This window comes from Gopherus evgoodei, chromosome 3 (assembly GCF_007399415.2).
Source record: "Gopherus evgoodei ecotype Sinaloan lineage chromosome 3, rGopEvg1_v1.p, whole genome shotgun sequence".
Classification (NCBI taxonomy): Eukaryota; Metazoa; Chordata; order Testudines; family Testudinidae; genus Gopherus; species Gopherus evgoodei.
This window is the reverse complement of record NC_044324.1, coordinates 14,739,520-14,763,893: the sequence shown is the minus strand read 5'-3', so window position 1 is coordinate 14,763,893 and position 24,374 is coordinate 14,739,520. Positions and strand designations below refer to the sequence as shown.

The 24,374-nt window shown below is 41.3% G+C and overlaps 1 protein-coding gene across 8 annotated transcripts in view; it reads left to right on the top strand.

The window, feature by feature from the left end:
* Positions 1 to 24,374, top strand: part of NCOA1 (nuclear receptor coactivator 1) — a 344,103-nt gene that overhangs the window by 70,993 nt on the left and 248,736 nt on the right. For 7 of the 8 annotated variants that reach the window (XM_030555146.1, XM_030555143.1, XM_030555142.1 and 4 more), the window contains exon 2: positions 20,071 to 20,240. The gene's annotated coding sequence lies outside the window, so the exon portion shown is untranslated. Of the gene's footprint in view, positions 1 to 20,070; positions 20,241 to 21,929; positions 22,077 to 24,374 lie in introns of all 8 variants that reach the window. The other variant, XM_030555140.1, reaches the window with a different exon arrangement.

Here is a 24,374-nt window from a genome sequence, read left to right as displayed (position 1 = left end):
TACAGTTCCGATTCTTATCAAGGGTAAATTTAATCACTTAGGACTATACTTCACATAAGTTCTAGTTAGGCCTTGTTGCATCATTGCAGAGGGGTGAAATTCACTGTCTGATCTTATCACCCTATTTTTAGGCATTTTCACTAATACTGAATAGAACAATAAAATAGATGGAAAAGGTGTCTTGTCCATTTTAACTTGACCACAACAAGATTCTTCCCTGAAGTAGATAAAGTGTCAAATTGATTTGAAAATGTTGCCTTTAACATAGTAAAACAGACCAGCAGTCTTGTCTCAGTCTTAGTACACTGACGATTATTGGTGCTTTCACCTCAATTTTTCTCATTTCATGTGTCTTTGAAATCTGCAAGTACAGAACAATGTTTCATCCATATACTGGCTGATATTGTTTTAACGTGGAACTTTCAGCTGCCACAGGTACTACTTTCAGCTTTATGCCTTCTTTTCACGTCATGGAAACATTGACAGTTCATAAAACTATTTACAATCTTCCATAATGAATCATCACTGCTGGATTACTGATGACTTTGACAGAATTTTATGCTCTCTCATCTCCAAAAAAATTAAATCAGGAAAATAAACACCCATCACTTCCTCATGTTGTCTGGCCTCCAGATGAAGAATAGTTTGCAAATGGCAAAAACACTTTAATGAAATTGATGGGCCTTGGGAAGAGAGGACTGACCAAATAAAATAGGAGTATTGAACTGAGTGAACCATTAGTGTGTGTTTTTCTTAATAAGAGAAACTGACTGTTCTCCGAACTAGGTATGCATGTGGTAGTCTAGAAATTACTCTAAGTACAGCCTGTTAGTCTATTCTAAACGTCATTGACTGTGCTACAAAGAGAGAAAAGGAAGACATCCATGCATTTAAATGCTGGAAAAAATTGCTACAAATCCTCATTGGCCCAGTTTTGTGTATTACTTGTGTATTGTATATGGTATAATAACCCATGATTTCAGCATGATGTTCATTAATTTATCTCTACAGACAATATCTGAGAGGTTTCTGGTATCAATTCCTGTATCAATAAAGTGTTAGACTGAAGAGGGCTTTCCATCCAGTGCAAATGAACACAGTTTAAAAACTATTAAAGTTAGGTCTAATATAGAGGAGAAGTCTCTGAGATCTTTAATACAAAATACATAACTAAGATACTGTAGGTGATCTTAGGATTTCAGGTTTAAATCATTGGCTAGGAGCAGGGAGCAATCTGAACTTCTCCAGCTTCCGATCTCATTCCAAATATTATAGCTCATGTGGCCAGCTACGTGGTTTGAGCCAGCAAACTGCTGTTACAGTCCCATGGTCACCATGGCATCCATAAAATTCTGAGCTGTTCCAGAGTAAGTCATCTACATAAATATTGATGTCACTGAGCACTTTTAGCCTTTGTGCCTCCAGTGCCACTTCAGTGATGAAGCTGATCAGCGCATCAAGGGCATTGGTGGTACACCAACCAACCCGCTTTAACCTTACCTTAGGGCCCATCCACAAGGTGAACACCTTGAAATCTAGTCTTGGCGCAGGCAACATCATTCATTTTCTTGAATATATAAAGCATAATTTGCATTCTCCATTGATCCCTCTTCGTGCTATACAATACGCACAGGTGGGAACAACTGCCTCAACAGTCTTAGATTTCCTTATTCTCCAGTTTTATCCCCCAGTAGGGTCAAAGACTGACTTTTACTGCATATGGCAGTGTTTAGTTAGTCTTTTGATCGCCCGAAGATGGCCATTGAAGTGTGGGAGCTAAATGCCCAAAGTTGAACTTCCCGGGCAGGCTGCAAAGACTGTCAAACACAACAGAACTTAATTCTACCACCAGCCTATCCCTCTATCAATCCACACCTCTTAAAGATGTCCCTTTGCTACCTCCCAAAGGCCTTTCATCGCTGTGAAATTAATAAAACTACCAAAGAAATCCTAGTCCCAGGCGCCTGGAGCTTTCCCTCCCATTGTCTAGATGGCTAGATTTATGTCATCCTTCCCCTTCATCCCCGCACCACAGAGATGAATGTAGTGGCCAAACAACTAAAGTGGAAAACTCCTGGGTACTTCATTTCCTGGCATCTATACTTTCATATTCCTACTGCACCCACTAGCCGTACCTCACTTAATTCTGAGTGTTAGTTCAGTAAGCCTACTAACATTAGGGCAGTAGGAATGGTTTTGGGAGCGCCCCAAAAAAGTATACTTCCTTCCAATACCCTAGATGGCCTGTAGGTGTTTTTAAGACAAGTTTGTTACTTTCTGCATTTAGTGGAAATGGCCTGGTGGAGACAGCATTCTTTAAGACTAAGTTATTGCTTCATGGAAATGTGAAGACTATGTAAATGCAGTCATAAAAGATATGTCCAAAGAGAAATTCAGGTGCATATAAATACACTCAGTCTTGTTAGGCAGATTTGATTTTTTTTGTTTAAATACATGCCTGGCATAGGTTACACTGGCAGCCACTTCTGATTACTTTGTCCTCCTCTATTTGTCTTTATTCATATGGGTATTGGTTAAATCATAGATCGTGAGCAATCTGGGGCAGGAATTTTTCTCCAGACCATAATCTCTGTTAGGGTTACCACAATAGAAGTAACCACAGATTCGACTTTCTTTAAAGACAGTATTGCCTCTTGTTAACCTAGAATTTTTTGTTACTTTAACCAAAGAATAAAAAAAAGTTCAGATATTTTAGCACCTTGAAGTGAAAACTGGAAAGTGTGAAACATGTTAATTTCAACTAGGGCAAGCAGAAACTCCACAAAAAGCTTGGCATACATTCAAAAGTTTTAAAGGTACAGAAAATAGTTAAACTTTCATGTGAGCTGATAAGACAAATTCACTTCACTCGAACCCATTTGATTTCTCTATTTTTTCAGTCCTTAGTTGTAGAAAACTACAATCTCTCAAAATACAGTGGTGACCATTCAACCTTTAATTTTGAGCTGTTAATCGGCAGACTAATTTGACCCTCTTGCCAAAATGTCTCCTCTCTCTGCAATTTGATTGTTTTATAATATTGTGTATAATATAGAGCTGTGGTATCTGAAAAACATATAAATTCCCGGTGCCCTCCTAATAAGCACCTATTTCTTCTTACTTGCAGAAATCTCTTCTTCCTTTCTGCTATGAATATGTTACATTCAAACCATACTTGAGAGCCAAATTTCAGAAAAAACAGTTGTGTGAAATAACACTGTACAAGTACTGCTGCCTGAATGTTCCTATCCAGAGGAGGTGAAATGTCCCTGAGAAATATGAGTTCTAAACTGTCCCAATAGCCTTGGAGGAGATGCAAGTTAGATACTTGGCACTAATGTCTTGTATCCCAGTCAGAAACAGTGCTCTCTTCATATGAAAGTGCAGACGAGGAAGTGCCTTGGATTATTCACTAGCTACCCTTCCAGCCAATTACGCTTCCTTTGGTGTCTGTCATTGCTCCTCCTTAAAGTTTACGGAAGTTGTCATTTTATTTTTAATTGATACCTCTGATACTAAACAGAGAACACATGCAGCGGTATGAACTATAAGGTTGTACTTTTTATGCTGGGAGTTCTCTTGATATGTACGAAAACATCTGAACTCATCTGTAGCATACATTTTGTATTTAATTTACTATCCATATCTTTCAAAAATAATTGTAGGCAGGCAGGTGTAGGTGAAAGGAAGGGATGGTCTTATGACTGAAGGACAGGACTATATATTAAGAAATCCAGATCCTGGTTCTCCATTCTCACTGCTTTAAATTGGGTAAATCCATTGAAGTCAAAGGCGTGACACTGGTGTAACTAAGAAGGGACTCCAGCCCGTGACTCTTCCTTTGTATTGTGACTTTGCAATCTGTAAAATAGGGTAGTATTTCTCTAGATGACAAGATGGTGAGACTTAACAGTGCTTGTAAATCACTTTTGAAATCTTTGTATTTTATGGCACCTTCCATACAAAGTATTATTATTGTTCTGAAGCAGGTTAGCAAAGGACAGACCAAAAAAACAGGAAATTCCCAGATTTGGCTGAAAATCCTGACTGAACAGTCAGACATAAACTAATCTGTCACCCATGTCAGAAGTCAAGGCTAAAGTGGCATATAAAATAAATCCTAAAGTTTTGCCATTAAAGTTCCTTGCTTTTATATTAGGCCCATATTATTATGATGTAAATTTTATATTTGGAGATACTTTTTAAATTTTGGTAGCTAAAATAATTAATCATTGTCAGCATTGTCCAAATTGCTTACTGCAGATACATAACATTTGGAATGTACATAGTTTTTGAAATTCATTTTATTCACTGGACTAAGTAAAATGGAACAAGGGAGTTGTCGAAAGCCATGTGCTTTGCATGCTAGACCATAACTGCTTCAAGGGTGCTATAAGTCTATTGCATCATGGCCTGTTGTGAGAACTTTAATTGCAGATAGACCAGGCCTTTTAAACCCGTGGGTGAAAATCTGTAGGGATCACATGACGTGGGGAATGTAAATGGAGAAAGATAACTAAACTAAAGATGAAAGAAAGTTCTCTTTGAAATGTGGTCCGGATTAAAAATGATGGAAAAATGTTTTGTCTGATGACTGATTGGTAAATTAGTGGATGGATTTTAGTTTAAATATTTAGTAACAGTTGCCCTTGGGCTAAAGTATTGTGCCAAGTTTTAGCCCCCAAAGAATTTTTACAGCTGACTTATAAAACCTTAAAATAGGGGTATGTAATGGAAATACTGATAGACACAGTGACATGACTGGCATCGTAATATATTTTTGAGTACATTTTTGATGGATTGCAAGAATTCTTAAGATTGCTGTAATCAGTAATAGAGTACTAACTAGATGAGTCTGTTTCATAATGAGGTATTGTAAAGGAAATTTAGTTAGAAGAATTCAACTTCAAAGAACATGTTTACAAAGACCTTAGATAACCTACAGCCCGCCTTCACCCCACCACGCTGTGGGAAGTATAATTATTAGGTATGGTTTGCTTAAAAACCAAACAACATTCATCTTCATCTTGTCTTGAATATTTGTTCCTCTCCAGACAGCTTCATTAGTTGTCAGAAAGAAAGGATAAAAATGAACCCCAGCACTTATAAGCAAACCACTTAAGATAATTCACTGAGAAGAGTTAAACATGAAATATTGAATACAGGATTATGGAAGGTAGCAGTCAGAAGACCAAGGATTTCAGGCTAATGCAAGCTTTATGGAAAGGCCAGGTTTCTTGCACTGAAAATCTTTAAGTACGTACTCCTTGTAGTAACAAGAATTGAAATGCTTTCTGATGGATTAAAAAACATTGTGAGGTGGAGATATTTATATTCTGTGGACACTTTGTTCTACTGTTTGTCCTCCAAACATCTTCTTTTTCTTAAACTGAACGCTTATCTGAAGTCACGTTGGTGTATTAAAAACTACTTATAAAGTGCCTTTCGTTATCACCAGGCACTGTAGTAAAAAAAACAATCCGCTTTAGAACAGAAAAGCTACAGATATATGAAAAAATATATTTGGACATAAAGGCAATCCACTTACTTGGGTAAGGAGAGAGTAGTATTTGCTGAACTGGCATTGTTGCTTGTTGTCTGAACCCATGATTGTCAGACTGTGGTGATCTGCAGATAGCTGATTGCTCAGAAGGGTGTGTGTTCTTTTCATGCCCCTGAGGGACATAAATTATACCGATAAAAGTGCTAGTATAGACATAGCCTAAGATGTGGTCCACACTGCACAAAACTTCAGAACCCCCATCTGTCAGTTTGTAATTTGTATAGTAGAAGCTGCCACAGTAGCGCTGTTCACACTCTAAAGCACGGTTTGCCTGTAGGGAAGCAGTCCAACAGACATGGCTGAGAACAGCTGGCTAGGAAGATACTGTACCAGCGAGTCATCTAGCAACAGCTCAGGGCTGTAACCCTGTCCACTCATTAGAACAGCCTGATTATAGTTACTCATTTGAAGTGATATCCGTGTCCATATCAAATAAGAGTATCACTGAGACATAAATGCTTCTTGTTTGGGTTATAAATTCAGAGAAGTCTGAAGAACTTTTGGAGGGATCCGATCACGTTGGGTGAATGGGCCATGCAATGGCAGAAGAAATTCAATGTTAATACATTTATTATTGGAATTACCCTAGCACCTAGGAACCGCCATCATGGACCATGATCCAATTGTGGTAGGTGCTGTACAAGAGAAGCTCCCTGCCCCGCAGATCTTACAATCTAAGTGTGAGACAAGAAGCAACAGATGGATACACACTGATGGGAGAGTACACAGAAACAATGAGCCAGTATTGTTCAACATGATAGACTGTGGTCTTAACACACTGCCATCGTAACTATCAATTTTTGTATAGGCATCACAGTAAAGCAGAGTTTTAAGGCAGGATTTGAAGGTAGGTAATGAAACACCTTTGCAGATGTTTATGGAGAGCTCTTCACAAGCCTGAGGCATGAGAGAAAGCACAAAGGAGCTTGTTTGAAAATGTAACAAGTGGCCGGCAGAGGTTGGTGTCATGGACTGATCAGAGTTGGGAGCAGACAGATCGATGGTGATGAGAGATGATAGACTAAGTGACTTGAAAGTAAAGACAAACAGCTTTTGTTTGATGCAATAGATAATGGGGAGCCAGCAGAGGGTTGAAAAGAAAGGGGTGAACATGGTCAAAGTAATGGGCTAGGAAAATGATCTTTGCAACAACATTCTGAATGGATATGAGTGAGGTAAGACAGCATTTGTCATGGCCAGAGAGAAGGTGCATCTTAGAGATGTTGTGTAAAAAGAATCTGCAAGATGTGAGAGATGAGGCCTAGAGAGAGATCTGAGTCGAAGATCAGGAGTACTTGTGGCAGCTTAGAGACTAAGCATCTGATGAAGTGGGCTGTCGCCCACGAAAGCTTATGCTCCAATACATTTATTAGGGCTTGTCTACATCAGAAAGTTGCAGCGCTGGTGAGGGAGTTACAGCGCTGCAACTTTGAGAGTGTCCACATCTGCAGGGCATCACCAGCGCTGCAACTCCCTCTTTGCAGCGCTGGCCGTACTCCCGTTTTGTCTCGGGTGTAGAGGATCCAGCGCTGGTGATCCAGCGCTGGTAATGCAATGTAGACACTCACCAGCGCTTTTCTTGACCTCCGTGGAAGGAGGAAGCCTCTGGTAATCAAGCTGGTTTCCTTTCCCGGTTTGCCCTCTCGGTCCCGGAGCCAGCCAGCAAACCGCAGGGAAGGAGACCTGCTTGCTCGGGGTTCCGGGACCGAGAGAGCAAACCGGGAACGCCGCGGTTTGCTCTCTCGGTCCCGGAGCCAGCCAGCAAACCGCGGGGAAGGAGACCTGCTTGCTCGGGGTTCCGGGACCGAGAGAGCAAACCGGGAACGCCGCGGTTTGCTCTCTCGGTCCCGGAGCCAGCCAGCAAACCGCGGGGAAGGAGACCTGCTTGCTCGGGGTTCCGGGACCGAGAGAGCAAACCGGGAAAGGAAACCAGCTTCGCCGCGGTTTGCTCTCTCGGTCCCGGAACCCCGAGCAAGCAGGTCTCCTTCCCCGCGGTTTGCTGGCTGGCTCCGGGACCGAGAGAGCAAACCGCGGCGTTCCCGGTTTGCTCTCTCGGTCCCGGAACCCCGAGCAAGCAGGTCTCCTTCCCTGCGGTTTGCTGGCTGGCTCCGGGACCGAGAGAGCAAACCGCGGCGAAGCTGGTTTCCTTTCCCGGTTTGCTCTCGCGTTCCCGGAGCCAGCCAGCAAACCGCGGGGAAGGAGACCTGCTTGCTCGGGGTTCCGGGACCGAGAGAGCAAACCGCGGCGAAGCTGGTTTCCTTTCCCGGTTTGCTCTCTCGGTCCCGGAACCCCGAGCAAGCAGGTCTCCTTCCCCGCGGTTTGCTGGCTGGCTCCGGGACCGAGAGAGCAAACCGCGGCGTTCCCGGTTTGCTCTCTCGGTCCCGGAACCCCGAGCAAGCAGGTCTCCTTCCCCGCGGTTTGCTGGCTGGCTCCGGGACCGAGAGAGCAAACCGCGGCGTTCCCGGTTTGCTCTCTCGGTCCCGGAACCCCGAGCAAGCAGGTCTCCTTCCCTGCGGTTTGCTGGCTGGCTCCGGGACCGAGAGAGCAAACCGCGGCGTTCCCGGTTTGCTCTCTCGGTCCCGGAACCCCGAGCAAGCAGGTCTCCTTCCCTGCGGTTTGCTGGCTGGCTCCGGGACCGAGAGAGCAAACCGCGGCGAAGCTGGTTTCCTTTCCCGGTTTGCTCTCTCGGTCCCGGAACCCCCCTTGAAGCCGCCCAACAGCGCTGCAGTGTGGCCACATCTAACACCACTTGCAGCGCTGGTTGCTGTAAGTGTGGCCACTCTGCAGCGCTGGCCCTATACAGCTGTACTAATACAGCTGTAACAACCAGCGCTGCAAAATTTTAGATGTAGACATGGCCTTAGTCTCTAAGGTGCCACAAGTACTCCTGTTCTTTTTGCGGATACGGACTGACACGGCTGCTACTCTGAAATGAGTCGAAGATGTCACTCAGGTTTGTAACCTGGGTATCTGGCAGGAGGATGGTGGTGTCAACAGGGATCAAGGGAGGATGTAGTAGGCGGTGAGGGGAGGCAGAGATTGTTCTGTTTATTTATGTTAACCTTGAATTGATGGGTCAACATCTATGAAGAGATGTCAGAGACACAAGCCCAAGATTTTAGTTTGGCTAGAAGGAGAAAGGTCTACAGCAGAGATTTATTTATTTTATATTTTATTTGGAGAGGTAGATCTGTATATCACCTGCATAGAGTTACAGAAGTCAAGGGAGGACAAGATTTCCAGGAGAGTGTAGTTGACTGTCAAAGGTGCTGACTGGTCAAGGAGCATTGGGCAAAAGAAGACACATTGGTGGGAAAACTTAAGTTCTAATACATTTTACTGGGTTCTATATTAACTGTATCAACTCAGGAAAAGGACTTGGGTATTGTTGTGGACAGTCCAATGAAGACTTCCGCTCAAAGCACAGTTGTAATCAAATCAACAAATGATATTAGGATGCATAAGGAGTGGGATGGAGAATTGTATATGAAATATTAGATGCCTGTTACATAAATTAATGGTTCACACTCATCTAGAATGCTTCACTCCATGCACTGGAATAAATTGCTTAGGGAGGTTGTGGAATCTCCATCACTGGAGATATTTAAGAGCAGGTTAGAACAAACACCTGTCAGGGTTGGTCTAGAATAGATAATACTTCTGCCACGAGTGCAGGGGACTGGACTAGATTACCTCTTGAGATCCCCTCCTGTCCTATGATTCTATCTCAAACAGAATATTGCAGAATAAGAAGGGGTCAGGGAGTGGCATCAAGAATGATTAGGGGAGTAGAAAAACTCTCATACTAAGTGAGATTGAAAAGGTAGGGATTGCTTACCTCAGAGAGGCGACAAGGAGACATACAACTAACGAATGGTGTAGAGAGGATAGATCGGAAACTTCTATTCTCCTTAGTTCACAGAACAAGAACAATGAGTCATTCAGTTAAGTGGAAATGTGGTAAATTTAAAATCTAGGAAAAAGAAATACTTTTCTGCATAATACATATGGCTGTGGAACGCATTGCCTCATGATGCTGCAGCCAAGAACTTAATAGGATTTAAAGAGGGAGCAGACATTTATGTGGATAACAAGTTTATCCAGAGTTGCTTAGTTAATGCTAAAAAAAAGTTTGAGAGCTATAAAACCTCATGCCTCAGGGTTTGAACAATACTCTTTTAACTGTCAGAGGTTAAGAGAAGACTTTCACATGAGGCAGGCTAACCCACATCTGCTTACTACTTCATATGCTTTCCTCTGAAGCAGTTGGTGCAGACCACTGAATTACATGGACCTGTCTGATCCAGTCTGGTGATTCCTACATTCCTTATTGAAAAGACTCCTTATCTGAAAGTTTATATATAATTACATGGACCTATCTGAAAGTTTATATATAAGTTTCAGATAGGTCCATGTAATTATATATAAACTTTCAGATAAGTAGTCTTTTCAATAAGGAATGTAAGAATATGTGTGTGATGCTATATTATAGAGAGAGAGCTACAACAATGGCCAACAGAGAAGTAATAATGAGACTCTGGCCTATGTGTTTGATTCTGTAATCAGTATACCTGATTACCAGAGACTGTATTGCTTTTGATTGGCTTGAGAAATAGATGATTGTTATGCTGATCTGACTATTAGCAAAGGTTCCCCTTTTGGGCGGCTCACTTTCTCATTTGAAAAAACAACAAGGAGTCCTTGTGGCACCTTAGAGACTAACAAATTTATTTGGTCATAAGCTTTTGTGGGCTAAAACCCACTTCATCAGATGCATGGAGTTGAAAATACAGTAGCAGGTATTTATACACAGTATATGAAAAGATGGGAGTTGCCTTAGCAAGTTCGGGGGTCAGTGGTAACAAGACAATTCAATTAGCAGTAGAATACCTAGGTAGGAAAAAATCACCTTTATAGTGTTAATGGGGGTGGCCCATTTCAAACAGTTGACAAGAAGGTGTGAGTAACAGTAGGGGGAAATTAGTCTGGGGAAATTAGTTTTTGTAATGACTCATCCACTTCCAATCTTTATTGAGGCCTAATTTGATGGTGTCCAGTTTGCAAATTAATTCCAGTTCTGCAGTTTCTCATTGGAGTCTGTTCTTGAAAATTTTTTGTGAAGAATTGCCATTTCTAAGTCCGTTATTGAGCGACCAGATCCCTGTTTGTTAGTCTCTAAGGACTTTTTGTTGTTTTTGCTGATACAGCCTAACACGGTTACCACTCTGAAACCTTTCTCATTTGAATTCTGACAGTAGATCATAGGGTGGAGTGCAGACTCATATGACCAATGTCTGTGCTTCTGCCAATTGAAGTCTGACCAATTTATGATTTGTTACATATTGGAATTTGGGTTTTGAATACAAGGGTTTACATGGGTGAAAATTTTGGGAGACTTGGTGGCTGAAAAAATTATGATGGTTTAGGTCAGTGATTTGGCTGCTGCAATATGCGGGATTGAATTGGTGAAACTTGTTCCTTGTAGTGGAGGAAGCGTAAGTGACATGGCACTTACAGTATCCCTAAAGGGATAAAAGGCTACATCCACTATTCTGTTCTGTTCAGGTTCTTATACCATGGCCTGTGAGCACCATTTGAAGTGTAAAAAACTTTTACAAAGTGCTGTACATCAACAAATGAAAGCGAAGTTTCCTCTCCATTTTCTCCACCTGCAGCCCTTCATGGACAGTAATTTCTACACTTTAAATTCTTTCTCTGACCTAAATACTAATAGGGTGTGTTGCTTTGTGGGAAAAAGTAGTCAAAGATGTGAGATTTTTTTTATTACATTTAGATCTGAAAATTGATGAGCGTGTTGGCTAATCTTAGTCCTCTGAGAGTGAATTCTACAACATAGCTGCCAAGAAAACCCCTGTGAGCGTCACCTTTGTGGTAAATAGTTCCTTTATTCATGAGGAGCAGAGCGGTTGAGCAATTGAGACTTGGAGGATGAGGTGAACTTTTAGGTACCTTGGTACCAGTTTTTTTGCAAGATTTCAAAGAAAAGACTAGAATCTTGATGAAGTTCAGTAAGGAACTTGTGGAGAGAGTGGTACAGGGGTGATACTGATCCTGTATCTAGGTTATAGGCTGTAGATGATGTGCTCAGGAACTGCTGTTCATTATCTTCTCAGTCAGCTTGCTCAGGAGTAGGAGATTTGACTCCAGGTGGTGGAAGTCTTGTTCTGTAGAGTTAATAAATGTTTCAAGATTGGTCTTGCTGTAAACTGGGAGAGACAGGTCCTTCGTTGGACAAGGCACTGGCAATCTGTCAGTTATTCTTGAAACTTTCCCCAGCCAGGAAAGGCAAAGGTCTGACTCGCAAGTGGAGGCTTCTGTTTCATTCAGTTTGTCCAGGGCTTCCTGATGTGTAGAAGGATCAAACTTGGGGAAGGGAGGTGACCAGATATTGAAGTTGTATGTAATATTTGATTCTGTGTGCCCCAAGAAACTATTGGCGATATGGGGGATGTTTGGTAAGGAAGAAGATAGCAGAAAGTGGTACTGGATTCTTCTGCAGGCTACAGTCAGTTGGGCTTCATTAACCAGAAGAGCTTTTTTGGGTGGCTTCTGCAGAAGAGGAGAAAAAGGATTTTAGCCTGTTGTTTTGCCTTAGTGTATTTTTTACATACTGAAAATTTTGTTTCAATATTTCTACCTTACCTAGATTTCAGTGCTGTAGTTTCTTTTCATATTATGCTAGTCACACAGAGACCTATGTGAATGATGTGAAGGCAGAATGTTGTTTGGGAGCTGTTATTTTGATTACAGTGGTTAATGTGTGGTCATAACGATGCGCAATTTGATTGCTCTTTGGTCCCTTGCTGGGCTGTTGCCACCAAATATCAGAGTGGATAAAAATAGATGATTAAAAAAAAAAGTTAATTTGTTTAAATTAAATGCATTTTCTTTTTAAAAATAAACCTATTTAAAATTATGACAACCTATATTAAAGCCTAAATTTATTATAATCTATTAAATCATTTAAATTAAATTAAAAAAATCAACCAGTACGTGTTTGCTGACAAAATTTTTAAGAAACCACTGAACTGGTGAAAGTCTCTGATTAAGCACCTGGAACCAAAATTTGTTTAAGTATTAAACCAGCTTTTGATAGCAGTAGCCTCTTCTGCAGATGCAAAGAGAAGATTTTCTTCATTTCAGTTCATTCAGCTATTTTACTTCAATGATTAGTTCATTCAAAGTTGAGAAACTGATGAGGGGTTGAAAAAGCAGGAAAGCTTATTTTCTTCCTTCATTCTATGAATAAAACTGAGGTGAGAAAAAGGAGCTCTCTTAGTTCTAAAATCTTGAAGGTCGTGGTGACCAGAAACAATCAGTTCAGTTCAATAACTGCAGATAATGTTACTTTTGTTTAAAAAAACAACCAGTTTTTCTAAAATGCAAAACGTATTAATAAACCTGCTCTTTCGTTAGGTGTCCAGTACATTTAAAGCAGTTTTATTTATGTAATAAACAATTTTTAGATGCTGTTCTTGTGTATTCATTGAATTCTAGTTTTCATCCAAGTGAAGCTTGACAGAAATCACAAGTAAAAATTAATCTAGTAAGTAAATAACATAACAGCAATATATAAAAATGAAGACTATGAATATATTTATATTTAGCCTTTGGCGCTCTCAAGGTCCACCTCGCAGTCATTTCTGCGTTCCACCCAGGTGCTTGGTGTTTGCACACCCGCTCATATGGCTTTTCCTCAAAGGCCTGGAAAAAATCTATCCTCCAACAAAGCCTCCTGGACCTGCATGGGACCTTAACTTGGTTCTTTCCTGCCTTATGGGCCCTCCCTTCGAGCTACTGGCTTCCTGCTCACTCCTCTATCTTTCCTGGAAGGTCACCTTCCTAGTGGCCATCACTTCAGCGCTTCGGGTGTCTGAGCTACGGGCTCTTACCTGTGAACCACCTTATACCATTTTTCATAAAGTCCAGCTGAGACTTTACCCAGCCTTGCTGCCAAAAGTGTTGTCCCATTTCCATGCAAGTCAGGACGTTTTCCTGGCAGATGTTTACCCAAAACCACACACCGACCTTCGGGAACAACTCCTCCATTCACTGGACATTAGGAGGGCGCTCGCCTTCTATAGACTGGACAAAACCATTCCATAAGACAACCCAGTTGTTCGTGGCCATCGCAGATTGCATGAAAGGCGCACTGGTCTCCTCCCAGCGGATATCTTCATGGATCACAGCATGTATCCGTACCTGCTTCAGCTTGGCACACATCCCTCCTCCTGCTCTGATGGCTCACTCCACTAGAGCTCAGGCATGATCAGCAGCCTTTCTGGCACACGTTCCCCTTCAGGAAATTTGCAGAGCTGCCACGTGGGCCTCAGTGCACACCTTCACATCCCACTATGCCATCGTCCAGCACTCTCGTGATGATGTGGTTTTTGGCAGAGCAATTCTTCATTCTGCGGTACCTTGACTCTGACCCCACTTCCGAGGTAAGGCTTGGGAGTCACCTACTTGAAATTGATATGAGCAAGCACTTGAAGAAGAAAAAACAGTTAATCTCCTTTCTGTAACTGTTGTTCTTCGAGATGTGTTGCTCATATCTATTCCATTCCCGCTCACCTTCCCCTCTGTCGGAGTAGCCGGCAAGAACGAACTGAAGGGGGGTCGGGCTGGCAGGGTCTTATATAAAGCACCATACCGGCGCCACTCCATGGGGCTCCCCAGCCAGCCCAACGGGTAGCTGCTAGGGAAGAAGTTTCTGACATCCATGCACGCCACGTGCGCACACGCCTAACTGGAATAGATATGAGCAACACTTCTCGAGGAACAACAGTTACAGAAAGGTGAGTAACGTTTTTTTTAATGGTTACTAATCAATACTCAGCCTTTCTATAGGAAAACAAATAAAAAGTAAATGCAAAATGAGATTAAAATCAATGATTTTTAAATCAAGATTTCTTGCCTGCTGATTTAAAATATGCATATAATCAGTAATTTAAATCACTTTGATTTAAATTAGTCGACCTTTATGTACTGGAATCTGGGGAGTCCGTGATATTTCTTGGCTGAATTGTACAAAATCGCTATCCTGGTGCCCAGAGGCAGGGAGGCCCTTGAGGAATTCCATCAAGAGTTCAACGATTTCCACTCCACCATCAGCCTCAGCCTGGACCAGTCCACAGAAGAAGTCCACTCCTAGACACTACAGTGCTAATAAGCGATGGGCACGTAACCTCCACCCTATACCGGAAACCTGCTGACCGCTATACTTACCTGCATGCCTCCAGCTTTCATCCAGACCACACCACTTGATCCGTTGTCTACAGCCAAGCTCTGCGATACAACCGCATTTGCTCTGATCCGTCAGATAGAGACAAACACATACAGAATCTTTATCAAGCCTTCTTAAAACTGCAATACCTACCCGGTGAAGTGAAGAAACAGACTGACAGAGCTAGAAGGATACCGAGAAGTCACCAGCTACAAGACAGGCACAACAAAGAAAGTAACAGAACGCCACTAGCTGTCACCTACAGTCACCAACTAAAAGGGATCTACAACCTATCCTGAAAGACGATCCCTCACCCTCACAGACCTTGGGAGACAGGCCAGTCCTTGCTTACAGACAGCCTCCCAACCTGAAGCAAATACCAGCAACTGCACACCACAAAACAGAAACACCAACCCAGGAACCAAACCCTGGTGCCAACCCTGTCCACATATCTATTCAAGGGACAGCATCATAGGACCTAACCACATCAGCCACACCATCTGGGGTTCGTTTAGCTGCACATCTACCAATGTGATATATGCCATCATGTGCCAGCAATGCCCCTCTGCCATGTACATTGGCCAAACCGGGTGGTCTCTACTCAAAAGAATAAATGGACACACATGTGACATCAGGAATCATAACATTAAAAAACCAGTAGGAGAACACTTCAGTCTCTCTGGTCACTCAATAACAGACCTCAAAGTGGCAGTTCGTCCAGAAAAAAACTTTAAAAACAGGGCTCCAACGTGAAGCTGCAAAACTGGAATTAATTTGCAAGATAGATACCATCAGATTAGGCCTGAATAAAGACTGGGAGTGGTTGGGTCATTACAAAAGCTAAACTTAATTTCCCCAATACTAATTTCTCCCTACTGTTACTCACACCTTCTTGTCAACTGTCAGTAATGGGCCACTTTCTTACCACTTCAAAAGTTACTTCTCCTCCCTTGATATCCTGCTGTTAGTTGATTTATCTTGTTAGACTGACTTAACACTTGGTAAAGCACCCCACATCCTTTCATGTATTTATACCTGCTCCTGTATCTTTTACTTCATACATCTGATGAAGTGGGTTCTAGCCCACGGAAGAGTATGCTCAAATAAATTTGTTAGTCTCTAAGGTGCCCCAAGGACTCATTATTTTTTTTTTCATGCTGCTTATGTTAGGTGGTAGTCTAATCCAGAGCAGCGTTTGGCTTATGATGATCTCTGTCTACATCCGATCCAACGTATGGCCAGCCCTGTGAATTAGACTAGAAATTATTAGTGAATGTTTTAGGATGGAAAGAGAGGAGACAAATTTTGGGGTGTTTGTGTCCAAGGTCCTGTCAGCATGAATAGGAGGTGGGAGTGATAGCTCAGTGGTTTGAGCATTGGCCTGCTAAACGCAGGATTGTGAGCTCAATCCTTGAGGGGGCCGTTTAGGGATTTGGGGCAAAAATCTGTCTGGGGATTGGTCCTGCTTTGAGCAGGGGGTTGGACTAGATGACCTCCTGAGGTCCCTTCCAACCCTGGTATTCTATGATTCTGTGATATTGACATCACCTAGGGTTATAAGTCCAGAGAACTTCACTGTTGCTGACAGAGTCTCAGTCAGCTTCTTTATGAACTCCTTGGGCTTTTCGGGTTTATAAATGAGTTTGAAGTCCTAGATTCCTTTGTCGCTGTCTATTAGATGAAGGAATTTGAAAGATTTTCTAGTTCCAGGGGGTTGGGAGAAACTTAATTGTATTTATGGTTAGATGAGACTATTGAATTCTAACCTATCTCCCTTCTTGCCCTTTCTTGTTCTTTGGTGTGCTCAGTAGATTCATATAATCAAACTCCAGAAGGTACCACTATGATCATCTAGTCTCCCCTCCTGTGTGCACAGATTGTTTGTTTGTTTTTCCCAGAAACTGGATTAAAGCGTTATCTTTCAGAAAAATGTCTAATTTTATTTTAAAGACTACAAGTGATGGTGAGTCTACCACCTCCCCTGTTAAGCTGTTCCAGGTTTAATTATCTTCACTTATTTCAAGGTTGAATTTGTTTAACTTCTATTTCCAACCCTTGGATCTTGTTTTGCCTTTGTCTGCAAGATTGAAATGCCTCTGCCATCAGATATATTTCCCACGTGTAACTAACTATACACCGTATCAGAGGGATAGCCATGTTAATCTGGATCTGTAAAAGCGGCAAAGAGTTCTGTGGCACCTTATAGACTAGCAAACGTATTGGAGCATGAGCTTTTGTGAGTGAATCCCTAAATGGCCCCCTCAAGGATGGAACTCTCAACCCTGGGTTTAGCAGGCCAGTGCTCAAACCACTGAGCTATTCCCTCCCCTCATATCACCTCTCAGCCTTCCTTTTGATAAAATGAATAGATTGAGCTCCTTAAATCTCACATTGTAAGGCTTGTTTTCCAGCCCCCCGGATTGTTTTTGTGACTCTTCTTTGACTTTCTCCAGTATTTCTTCATCCTCCCTGAAGCGTGTGTCCAGTGCTGGTGTCTAATCTAGTAGTGCTCTTACCAGTGTAGTGTACCAAAGCAAGATCACTTCCCTACTTGTACTAGATATTCCGCTTTTTATACATTCAGTGACTGTAGCGGCCGCCTTTGCCACAACATTGTACTGAGCACTCATGTTGAGGCGGTTACCTATGATGACCCCAAGTCCTTCTCTGAGTCACTGCTTTCCAACCCCGTCTCCTATCTTGTAGTTTTGGCTGCATTCTTTGTTCTCAGATGTATTACCGTACATTTTGTTGTATTGAAACACACTTTGTGGGATTGAGGCACTTAACCTGGTGACTCAGATTGCTTTGTAACAGTATCTTGTCCTCGTTGTTTGCTATCCCACCAATCTGTGCCTCTGCAAATTTTATCAGCAAAGATTTTATATTATCATCTAGATCACTGATAAAGGTGTTGAATAGTGTTATACTAAGAACCGATCCTTACAAGACTCCACTAGTAACTGCCCTACTTGTTAATATCTCCATATTCACTGGTCTCAAAGTTTAGGTGTTATTAAATTTTTAATTCATGTAATATGTGCCCTATTAGTTCCATGTAAAGCAAGTTTTTAAAACAAAATGTCATGTGGTACTAAGTCAAATGTCTTATTGTTCCTAATATGATTTAAAAATGCCTTGTTGGCTTTAACCCTATTGGCCAATAATATTTCATTGATTTTTTTGTACTTATCAGTTGCCTGCATTTTTTTAACTTTAATTTGTTGCTATTAACTTCCCCTTTTTGTGGTCCTTATATATTGGTTTTTTTCCATATTTTATTGCTGCTTTCACATCTCCTTTTAACCAAGATAGTTTTTTGAGTAGCGTCATTTTCCCTCAGGTTTGTGCAATTGCATCATTCAGGCTGTAGTAGGAAGACCTTGTGTGATTTCCAATTTTTGCTAACACTTTCTATCAGTTATGCTGACCAGTTTCTTTAAGCTTTGGGTAACTGACCCTTTTAAAGTTCCAAGTGTACACATTACTGATAGGTGCCGTATTCTGTTTGTAATCTGGTAGAAGCGAGGTGGACCATCTCTGGGCCTGATTTTAATGTTTAACATGCTTCCGCCATGTACATTGGCCAGACCGGACAGTCTCTACGTAAAAGAATAAATGGACACAACTCAGACGTCAAGAATTATAACATTCAAAAACCAGTCACAGAACACTTCAATCTCCCTGATCACTCGATTACAGATCTAAAAGTCGCAATATTACGACAAAAAAACTTCAAAAACAGACTCCAATGAGAGACTGCTGAATTGGAATTAATTTGCAAAATGGACACCATTAAATTAGTCTTGAATAAAGACTGGGACTGGATGGGTAAATACACAAAGTAAAACTATTTCCCCATGTTTATCCCCCCCACTGTTCCTCACAACTTCTTGTCAACTGCTGCAAATGGACCATTTTGATTACCACTACAAAAAGTTTTTTTTCTCTCCTGCTGGTAATAGCTCACCTTAACTGATTGTTCTCATTAGAATGTGTATGGTGACACCCATCGTTTCATGTTCTCTGTGTATATATCTCTCTCTTCCTACTGTATTTTCCACTGCATGCATCCGATGAAGTGGGTTTTAGCCCATGAAAGCTTATGCTCAAATAAATTCGTTAGTCTCTAAGGTGCCACAGGTACTCCTGTTCTTTTTACTGTTGTTACTGTAGCCCTAGGGAACTCCAGTTAGAGATCAGGGCCTCGTTGTAGTGGGCTCTGTACACAGCCCATAGAATGGGGATGATGCACTGCTCTCCTGCTGCAGGAACAGCTGAGGGAAGGAATTGTGGCTTTAGGGAGTCATAATTACTGCCTGGTTTCCTTTTGTTCTAGACGGATAGTAATTTGCAGTTTCTTAGGCACTTATATATCCCCATTTGCTGTATTATAAACCCTTTGCAATCTTTAATATATTTATTCTCAACACCCCTGCAAGGTAAGGAAGTACTATTTATTTCCAATTTACAGATGGGGCACTGAGGCACAGAGACGCTAAATGACTTGCTGTAGTCTGTGGAGGTGCAGGGACTTGAACTCAGGTTTCCGGAGTCCTGGGTTAGTGCCCTAGTCACTGGATGATCCTTCTTGAACTATAACAGAAGCAAATTCGTACCCACATCCTGTGAAGCAGTGCTCAGATGGTGATCATATTGCATCTGGGGCCCATCCATAATGAATTCACTGATGATTTGAGGACTGTTGACCACCAGTCTAGCGCTGATGAACGTCAGCTTAATTTTTTGGTGCTCATTTGTGTCTTCATGGATGATGTCTGGCTATCACAAATTGTAATCAGTTTGTTTCTGGATCTGTGCTGCTTTTTCCTGTGGGTATTCTGTTTTAGGAATTGTATAAGAGAGAGAAAGAGGCAGAAGATAAGCATATCTGCTAGTGACATTGAATCTAATGTTTGTTAAAAGCTCTAGAGTTTCTGGACTGTGAAACTTCCATTCTTTAGCATGGATTTTCTGAGGAATAAGGTCTTTAAATGTTGATTTTTTCCAAGTCACTAAAGGCTGGAAAAACTGCTACCCTATTAAGCCTTTTTGTAATGCAACCAAAGAACAAACTGCCTTGGTGTGTGTAGCATTAATAAGACCAACATGCTTTTAATATGATATTGCCACAAATTAATGTTGAAATTAACTAACTGCTATTTTTCACTTAAGATGCTGAAAGTTGAATCCTGTATCATTTTGTTTATTGGGAGACAGTAATGTAACCAAAATGTCTGTTTGCCCTTTTTCTCACCAGAATTCAATAACTGCTGTTGGTCCCCTGCTGGGAGAGTTCATCTGAAGACTGCCCATGGACGATCAGTGCTTGTGTTTGCTGAAGTTCTAGGATTCTTTTGTTTTACTGTTTAATTTACTGGAGAGTCCATTTTTTCCCATGAGTCATCGTCCACCTCTGGAAAGGTAGAGGTAAGTTTTCAGGTTTTTTCTTTTTTTCTTGTTCTTTCTCCATCTCAGGTGAAAATTGTTTAAACCAGTCAGAGATGCCTTTTCCTGAGGCATCTGTAAACGTGGAACCAATCATTGGAACTTCTCAAAGCATTCTGTCTCACCTCTGTATCCTAAGGGTTTGCTTTCCATGGATCAGACTGGCAGCCAGTCTGTAGTGCATCAGCAGTTAAAAATTCTGCCTTAGAAGTCCATAAAGGAAAAAATTACTGGAAAACTAGACCATATTGACTTGGTGTGCTTTAATGGTTAGTTGCTGCAATTGCAGAGTGAAGTGTTGTGAAGGCGAAGACTACAACACGGTTCAAAAAAGAACTAGATAAGTTCATGAAGGATAGATCCATCGATGGCTGTTAGCTGGGATTGGCAGGGATGGTGTCTCTAGCCTCTGTTTGCAAGAAGCTGGGATTGAGCGACAGGGGATGAATCACTTGATGATTAACTGTTCTGTTCATTCCCTCTGGGGCATCTGGCATTGGCCGCTGTTGGAAGACAGGATACTGGGCTAGATGGACCTTTGTTCTGACCCAGTATGGCCATTCTTATGCATAGGCTACATACCCAAGACAGGTGTGGTGGCTTTAATTAGTTAATATTACTTCGTGGTTTGACCTGCAGCTTTCAGAGCTTCTCTATAGAACACTTGAGCTCATAGTGTGTTTCCCAAGTCTCAAGCTTGTGTGTTAAATGTCAGGGACTAAATACGGTCTCTTTATTAAATGCCCAGCCGCATTGCCACAAGACAGCACAGTCACATGGTCTTTAGCTGCTTTGAAGCCAAGGGCTTGTCTTTCTGATTTCCAAATGTAAGTGTGGTTGGGCATTTTTTTCCAGAAGAGCCCAGTCTCATCAGCATTGAAAGCTTGTTCCAGAAGATAGCCCTTTTCTTCTATGATTTTCTTTAATTGTTTGGGGTAGGCTTTTATAACATAGAATCTCAGGGTTGGAAGGAACCTCAGGAGATCATCTAGTCCAACCCCCTGCTCAAATCAGGACCAATCCTCAGACAGATTTTTGCCCCAGATCCCTAAGTGGTCCCCTCAAGGATTGAACCCACAACCTTGGGTTTAGCAGGCCAATGCTCAAACCACTGAGCTGTCCCTTTGCTGCCTCTTCATTGGCAGATGCAGCTTCACCAGTAGTCTGCACGTTTTTGAGGTTGAAGCGGTTCCCAAAACTATTAAGCCAACCTTTGCTGGCTTTGAATTCCTTCTCATCAGAAGGGCATTCCTCTTTGACAGGAGGTTTGAACAGCATGTAGAGGCTGAGAGCTTTTTCTTGCAGTGTGTTGACACCGATTGGCACACGTTTATAATTATGACGTCCAGTCATGAGTTTAATGCTTTTTCAGTCTTCACTAAAGTCTTATAACAGACCTGGCTTGTCACCTTAGCAGTTATTGGAGCACTTGATGCCACGTCTTGACGAATTTCTCTCTTGAATCTTGATAGCATGGATGCTAGATTCATTGCGGCCATATTTATGTGCCACGTTGGAGACCGACATACTGTCTCTCAATAAGTCCAACACAGCCAGTTTTTCCTCCAGTGTTGGAAAAGATCGCTGTTTCTTCGTTTGAGCATCAGATGAAGTAGTTGGCTTGCGTTTAGGGGCCATGTTGTACGAAAAATACGTGTCTTTAAACACTAGAATCACACTCAGCGTGGCGAGATGCTGACACTATGAGAGGCACACGGGAACTGAGACTGACTGAGGGTACGGCAGATTCATGTCTCCCATCTCATGCTCACTCCAGGGCATACGCTCATTGGGTGGAATCACCAGCATTATTTACAGGTATCTTGTTTTTCTTTTTTTTGCCGAGCGCGTATAGTTGAATTCACGTATGTTAAATGCACATATGATGCGACTTGCCTATATAGCCTGTTTGGAGAGTCAGACTTGGATTGTTTTGCATGAATAAAACTGAAGAACATGTCTCCTCTTCGTGTCCCTGTTAGAGAAACTCCTCAGAAATATTTATGATTTACTCTAGAAAAGTTGCATTATGAGTAAAAAGAAATTCCACTTGATAATGTCATTTAGCCACATTGATGATGTCCTTTGGTGTCAGCTAAAGTTAGAGGTTATCAGGGTTTTTCCATATCTAGCTGATAGGTTTGTCAGCTCTTTCTTTTCTTCTTTCAGATGAAATTTGCCCCTGTATAAAGGGTCAGCAAAAGGCTCTTGTGCCATTGCAAAGACCTCCAGAGATGATCGAAGTGATGTGTATATATAATGTGTTATCCTCAGCACACAGATTAATTGAACTCTGAGGTGTTTACAGAAGCCTAACTTGTTTGTTGAATTCTTCAGATGTGGTGACTTCTAATCAACTGTGGCAAAAAAAAATTTCTTAATTCCCATTTCAGTCCTCAATTCAGGTGGGAATGAAACTCAGCATCTTATACCAGAGGAAAGCTGTGGAAAGTTTTGAACTGCTTCAGTTTTTCTCCAAAAGGAAATTATGGCTTGTTTTGTATAAGATTCTTACTGGTAGGATAGATGCCTAAAGAAAGCACTCAAGATTCCTTTTGCTTATCTGCAGAAGATATTTCAGATAGCACTGTGCTTTCTGGCTAAAGCTTCTCTGAAAAAGCATACAAATGTTATTTTTAAAGATCTAAACATGAAGACCATTCTAGCCTGAAATGGTTAAATTGTTCTAAACGGAATTTCTGGTCATCCATTTGCTGAAATAAATAAGTTAATCGCTGATTTGAAGACACAATGTCATTTTTTGTCAGCCATCAGTAGGAAAAAATTCATATTAAGGAAGGATTTCTAACAGTAAGTTTAATTGGAATTAGACTGGACTATTTTGCCAAGAGAGGTTGTTAAGGCAACATTGTTAGAAGTGTTCAGGTGTTAACTAAATAAAGACACTTTGATCTTTGTTGAGCTGTGGACTTCTGCTGAATCAATGAGAATAATTTGGTTAGCATTGAAGAGACCAACTCTTTTTTCATGTTCATATTAAATTAATAAGAATCAGAGGTGACTATACAACTTAGATCACATTAAGACTAAAAATACTTCAAAGATGGGTGGAGAAACAACTCATGGGACTTCAGAAAAAATGATAGAGAAAACAAACATGCTAGCAGAATTTTCAGACTTTGGGGAATGGGAATTATGGGCAAGAACCTTTTCATTTAAAGTAGTTAGTTTTAGTTACACTTATTGGGTTTTGTTCTGTTTCTTAAATTTAATTGTAGCCTTAAAACCAACATTTTCAATGGAGTTGCCTAAAATTGGGTACTCAAGGTAAAAGTGCTCTGACTCATAGAAAGGTGTTGAGCACCCACAGCTTCTGTTGATGTTCAACGCCAATGGAAGTCAAACCATTTAAATACTTAAATAAGGATTTGATTTCTTAACTTGAGGCACTAAAGTTTACAAAATTTATCCAGAATTTTAAGATGTAACTATTGGCCAGTGTATGTGGAACTAATATAACAAAATTACTCCTTTTGGTGTCAGTAACTAGAAACTTCCAGAAGATGGGAAAACTGCAAGCCTCTTCAGATGTTTCAGCAACCTTATTTATAGATAAGGCTCATTTGTAGCTTATAAGTTTCTATACGGCTGGATGGGACCTTGAGAAGTCAAGTTCAGCCCTCTAGTAACACGTAGGCTATCTGTGACAGGTGTTTGTCCAACCTGTTCTTAAAAACCTCCAGTGATGGGGATTCCACAGCTGCTCTTGGAAGCCTGTTCCAGATCTTAACTATCCTTTGAGTTAGATTTTTTTTCCTAGTATCTAACCAAAATCTGTCTTGCAGCAGATTAAGCCCAGTACTACTTGTTCTACCTTTTAATGGACATGGAGAAGAGTGGATCACTAACAGCCCTTAACATATTTGAAAACTGTTATTGGATCCCTCCTCAGTTGTCTTTTCTCAAAACTAAACATGCCCAGTTTTCTTAACCTTTCCCCGTAGGTCAGGTTTTCTAAACCTTTTATCCCTTCTGTTGCTCTTTTCTGGATTCTCTGTAATTTATCCACATCTTTCCTAAAATATGGAGCTCAAAACTGGATACAGTACTCCAGCTGAAGCTTCACCAGTGCTGAGCAGAGTGGAACAGTTACTC